Source organism: Canis aureus, chromosome 7, assembly GCF_053574225.1.
Source record: "Canis aureus isolate CA01 chromosome 7, VMU_Caureus_v.1.0, whole genome shotgun sequence".
NCBI classification, from domain to species: domain Eukaryota; kingdom Metazoa; phylum Chordata; class Mammalia; order Carnivora; family Canidae; genus Canis; species Canis aureus.
In genome coordinates, this window is record NC_135617.1 from 12,042,825 (window position 1) to 12,049,339 (window position 6,515).

Below are 6,515 nucleotides of genomic sequence, written 5' to 3' on the forward strand. Positions count from 1 at the left end.
CCTCCAACCCTTCCTCCTCTCACTGGCCTGCATTGCTGGCCTCATCTATAGATAGCCCCTAAAGCTATGCACCCGCATTCTTCTGGCCAAACTCCCATCACCAGCATCTCCTGAAGTTACACTATGATCCCTTGCCATGGCTCCAGATCTGTGGGTGCATGATGTTTCATTACCTCAGACCACTGGGGTCCATAACACTGGTGACTGTGTGGCCCTCAGCAAGCACTGTAGTGGGTCTGTAGTAGTTGTGAGGGATCCTGAGTCCTCACCAGTACCTCCAGGTCCAGCGGCTAGGGACAAGGGCAGGCATTGGTGGTGATTGGAGCCATTGGTGTGCACAGACTTAATTTTGAGGGCTGGCTGCTGGTGTGTTGATAGGGGCATTTATGTAGTGGTTAGGGTCAGGATCAGCCAGAAGGGCCAGAGCCAACTGTGAGCACACTACAAGCTTTAGGGACTCTAAATATTGGCATTGTTGGTGATTGGAGCCATTGGTGTGCACAGACTTAATTTTGAGGGCTGGCTGCTGGTGTGTTGATAGGGGCATTTATGTAGTGTTTAGGGTCAGGATCAGCCAGAAGGGCCAGAGCCAACTGTGAGCACACTACAAGCTTTAGGGACTCTAGATATTGGCATGCACTGCAATAGCTACAGGGCACCCTGCAGCACATGCCAAGGACCATGAAGTTGTTAAAGGCTTCTGGACCCCAGAAGCCTGAACCAATGAGACATCATGTTTCCCTGAACCTACAGCCACCACACATCCCCACCCCTTTAGTGCCTTGCATGTCTAGATTTGGAGTCACAGAAGGTTGCAGTGTGCCTTCACATACAGTTGAATGTCTTTCCTTACCAATGGCTTTGCTCATCTAAGAGGGATTGACTGCTTCATGAAATTTTCAGACACCTACACAAGTCTACAGGGATCATGAAGAATCAGGGAAACATGACACCATCAAAGAAATACTGTAGTACTCCATTTACTGATTCCAAAGAAAAGGATATACATAAATTGCCCGACAAAAATTCAAAATAATTGTTCTCAAGATGCCCAAAGAGCTATAAGAGAACATAGAAAAATTATTTAATTAAATCAAGAAAATAGTACAAAAACAAAATAAGCTCAGCAAAGGGACAGAAAACATAAAATAGAATGAAACAGAAAATTTGGACCTGAAGAGTACAATGACTGTTTTGAAGATTTCATCAGACAGGTTTAATAGCAGAATAGAAGAATCAGAAGAGAGAATTAGTGCACACCAATGCAGATCATTTGAAATTATCCAGTAAGAGAAGCCAAAAGAAAAAAAAAGTAAAAGGAATAAAGAAAGTCAACAGGGTTAATATGAAATCAACTACACATTAATACAGTACCAGAGGGAAAAGAGAGATAAAAGGGAAAAAAAGATTATTTAGAAAAATAATGGCCAATAACTCTTCAAAACATGGGAGAAATATGGACATCCAAGTTCATGAAGTTGTAGGTCTCCATAGAAATTTAGCTTAGAGAGACCTTTTTCCAGGCACATTATAATAAAATTGTCAAAATCAAAGACAAAGAATCTTTAAAGCAGGAAGAGAAAAGAAGCTTGTCACTAACAAATGAACCATCATAACTTCATCATCAGTTTTCTCAGCAGAAACCTTGAAGGCCAGGAGAGAGAGGAATGGTGCACAAAGGGCTAAAATAAACAAACAAACCAATGGCCAACTATGAATACTTTATCCAGAAGAGTTATCTTTCAAAAATAAAAGAAAGAGAAAGAGTATCTCAAACAAACAAAAACTAAGGAGGTTTAGCACCACTATACCTACCTGCCTAAAAATAAATCCTGGAAGGAGTTATTCAAGCTGAAATGAAAATATCCTAGTTAGAAACATGAAGACATGTAAAAATATAAAACATACCAGTAAAGGTTAAGTTTTAAGTCAAAACCAAATACTTCAATACTGTAATATAGTGCATATTAATCACTTAACTCCAGTGTAAAAGTTAAAAGTAGGAGAAAAAGAATCAAATATTTTTTGTATGCAGTTGAAGCTAACTTTATATAAACAGTTGATATGAACATCTTGAAGTAGACTTTATATCCATAAGATGTTTCATCTAAGCATCAGGATACCTAGAGTTCTAAAACCTATAGTAGAGACACAAAGAAGGAAACCAAGTAAACCACTGCAGAAAAATATCACTTCACAAAGGAAGACAGCAAGAAAGGAAGAAAAACTACAAAAGTAGTTAACAAAGTGGATACAGAAGGAACATTCCTCCATATATTAAAGGCCATATACGACAAACCCACAGCTAACATCCCACTCAATGCTGAGAGCTTGTGAGCTTTCTTTTTAAGATCAAAAACAAGTCAAAAATGCCCCCTCTTATTCAACCGAGTATTGGAAGTTCTAGCCACAGAAATTAGGCAAGAAAAAGAAGTAACATTCACACCAATTGGAAAAGAAGAAGTCATGTCTCTGCTGATGACATGACATTGTGTATAGAATATCCTAAAGACTTCATCAAAAACTGTTCAAAATAATCAACAAATTTAGTAAAGTTACAGGATATAAAATCAATACACAAATATCAGTTGCATTCATATGCAATAATGGATTATTGAAAAAGAAATAAAATAACCCCTTTTACAGTCAAAACAACAAAATATTTAGGAATGCATTTAACTGAGCTAGTAAAAAAAAATATACAGTACAAAGTATGGGATATCAATGAAAGAAACTGAAGAAGAGATAGATACATGGAAAGATACTCTGTCTTCATAGATTGAAAAATTGATATCTTTAAAATATATATTAACTCATAGCTGATTCCAAATAATTCCCAACAAAATTTCAATAACATTTTTTTTGCAGAAATAGAAAAAACAATCCTAAAATTCATATGGATCTATAGAAGTTTCAAATAGAGCAATCCTATGAAAGAACAAAGCTGAAGGCCTCACACTTGCTGATTTCAAACTATACTACAACACTATAGTAAACAAAACAGTATAAACCAGTATAAAAACAGAACAGATGAGTGGAAAACAGAATAGAGAGCCTAGAGTCATACAGGTGTCAAGTAATACAGGGTCACTTAATATTTGACAAGACAGCCAAGAAGACTATCACAGCAAAGATAGACTCTTCAATAAATGGTGTTGGGAAAACTGTATATTTACATACAAGAAGGTATTTGGATATATTTACATACAAAAGAAGGTTTTTGGACCATTATCTTAGACTACTAACAAAAATTCACTCAAAATGAATTATGGACTCAAATGCAAGACTGAAAACCATGAAACTCCTAGAACAAAACATAGGGAAAAATCTCCTTATCATTGTTCTTGGCAAAAAAAAGTTTTAATATGACACCAAGGCATAAGCAACAAAAGTGAAAATCAACAAGTGGGAGTACCCAAGTTTAAAAGCTTCTGCACACAAAAGAAACAATCAACAAAATGAAAAGGCAACCCGTGGAATGGGAAAAAGTATTTGAAAACCAAAAATCTGATTGAGAGTTAATACCCAAAATATATGAAGAAAAAAAGTATGAGGAACATATAGAACTCAGCATCAGAAAAACAAATAACTCAAAAAAATGGATAAATGACCTGAACAGAAATTTTTCTGAAGATGACATATAAATGGTCAATAGGCACATGAAGGAGTGCTTAATATCATAAGTCATAGGGAAATGTAAATCAAAACCACCATGAAATATCACTTCACACTGGTGAAGACTGTCTTAATAAAAAAGACAAGAGATAAATGCCTTTGAGGATGTGGAGAAAAAGGAATTCTGTACAGTGCTGGTGGGAATGTAAACTGTTATAGTCACTCTAGAAAACAGTATGGAAGTTCCTCAAAAAATAAAAAATATACCTACCCTGTATCCTCACAATCCCTCTTCTGGGTATATATCCAAAAGAAATAGAAACAGGACCTAAAAAAGATATGTGCACTTCTATATTCATTGCAGCATTACTTACAATAGCCAAGATAAAAGCCAAGAAAAAAACCTGTGTCCATTAGTGGATGAAAGGATAAAAATGAGGTAAATATATACAATGCAATACTATTTAGCCATGAAAGTATGGAAATCCAGCCATTTGCACCAACATGGATTTACTCTGATGGCATTACGTTAAGTGAGATAAGTCAGACAGAAAAAGACAAATATGGTATGATATCACCTATAAGTGGAACCTAAAAAAGCCAAATTTGTAGAAATAGAAAGTTGAATGGTCATTACAAGGGCTTGGGGATGAGCAGTGGGTGGGTGAATCAGGGAGGTACAGGTCAAAGAATACAAACTTACAGTCAGGAGATAATTAAGTTTTTGAAATCTAATGTACAGTGTTGTAAATATAGTTAACAATACTATATTATGTACTTCAAATTTGCTAAGAGATGAGATGTTGAATATTCTTACCCCAAAAATGAACTGATGATTATGTGATATGATGAAGTTAGCTAATGTTATGGTGGTAATCATATTGCAATATATAGATATATCAAATAACACAATATACACCTTAATCTTCCTCAATGTTATAGGTCAGTCATATCTCAAAGTATTTTTTAATTAAAAAAGAATAAAAATACAAAGTAAAATAGTAATGATAGAAGTCATTAGAAACAAGATTATGTTATATTTTTGTTAAAATATATGAAAACAGTGCATGATAACTTGATTTTATTAATTTACCTATTTTCTATTAATAGAAGTAATTATTTGCATAAACAGATCTTATTTAGAAACCCAATATACCCATTTCTAAAAGTAAATGAGCAAATGCTTCTTAGGAGACTTAGAAGAACCAGAAGCATTTTCAGAAAAGAGATAAATGGAATAGACTTAAACAAACATCTTCAGATATGCTATCCTTCAGGGTACCTTCCTAACCACTAACAAATAGTCAACATAATGTTATTATTGTCCTTAAACAAGGATTTTAGGACAGGGCAGCCATTTTTGGATGTATTAGAGTCTCTTCAATTATGAGTGGGCAGTAGATCTCTTCAAGAGAAATTTGTAAACATTAAAAATGAAATTTAAATTACTGTAATTAAGAAATACAAGATTATATATTTTTCTTGTGTTTTAATATACCTCAGGACATTATCACCATAATAAAAATAAAAGCACAATAGAGGTTTAGAATACAAGAAAACATTTCCAAAATGTTAAATAAATATAACAAAAACTTAAACAGTTACCATTTTGAAATTAAAAAAAAATCCCACTTTTATTTTTAGTTTTTAACTTTGTTTTAATCATATTAATATGTTGAATGCTCAACAAAGCACTGAGATGATGCCAAGTCTCCTTTTACTTTATTTTTCTTCCTTTCTTCTTTTCTCCCTTTCTTCCTTCTTTCCTTCTTTTTTCTTTCTTTCTTCCCTTTCTTTTTTTCTTTGGATTTTATTTGTTTATTTGACAGAGAGAGAGAGAGCACAAGCAGGAAATGAGAAAGGGAGAAATAGATTCCCCATTAAGCAGGAAGCCCAATTTGGGGCTGGATCCCAGAACTCTGGGATCATGACCTGAGCCAAAGGCATACACTTAACCAACTAAGCCATGCAGGTGCCTCTAGTCTCCTTTTTTCTTAAAGGCTAAACATTTCCTTACAATATTATCTTATTTTTTTAATATATAATTTTATAGTAAAAGTAAGTTAAACATATTGAAGAAAATATGAACATAGTCCACAATTTTAACATAAACCCTTGTCAGCTAGCAACATTTTTTGGCAATCTATATTTTTTGTATCCATAGGAAATAAATAATAAACTTCCAAAAATTATCATAATATAATCTATTATGTACTATAAAATATGAATTATATTATCTAAATATTTATTTGTGTCAATGAATTTTTAAAAGTATTAAACATGTAAAGTTTTAAAGAAGCATATACTTGCATAAAACTAGAAATAATGATAGCCACCACTTTCATTCATATAGAAAATTTAGCACATTTAAAGCAAACTATTTTATCATATTCAAAAAATATAAAGAAAAGTACATTGTGAATGATAATTTGTACTTGAAAATATAATATTTGTCAATCACAACCTCATAATTATTCTAAATATGCTGAGGGAGATAAGAAAATTCTGATTCTTTTCTATTCTTTAAGGCTAAGCACCCACAAATGCTCTGTGAACTACTATCACTTAAAATTTGATGTGTTAATTTGCCTAATAATACTCCCTTTGGCTCTGTGAATGGTGACAAATCACTGGGGTGTATTAACCTTAGCAATGGACAAATTTATGTAAGTATAGGAAATTTTAGACAATTTTGACAAAGTAATTAGATGTCTATGATAAGTAATTCACTACTTTTTCAAACTGCTTTCCTGGTAACAAACAAAAAAAAAATACTTAGAGTTACATAAGTCTGGCAGTTTTTTTTTTTTTTTTTTTTTTTTTTTTTTTTTTTTTTTTTTTAGTCTGGCAGTTTTTAAAAAACCTAAGTAAGTTAAAATAAATCACTTCTGTCTGTGACT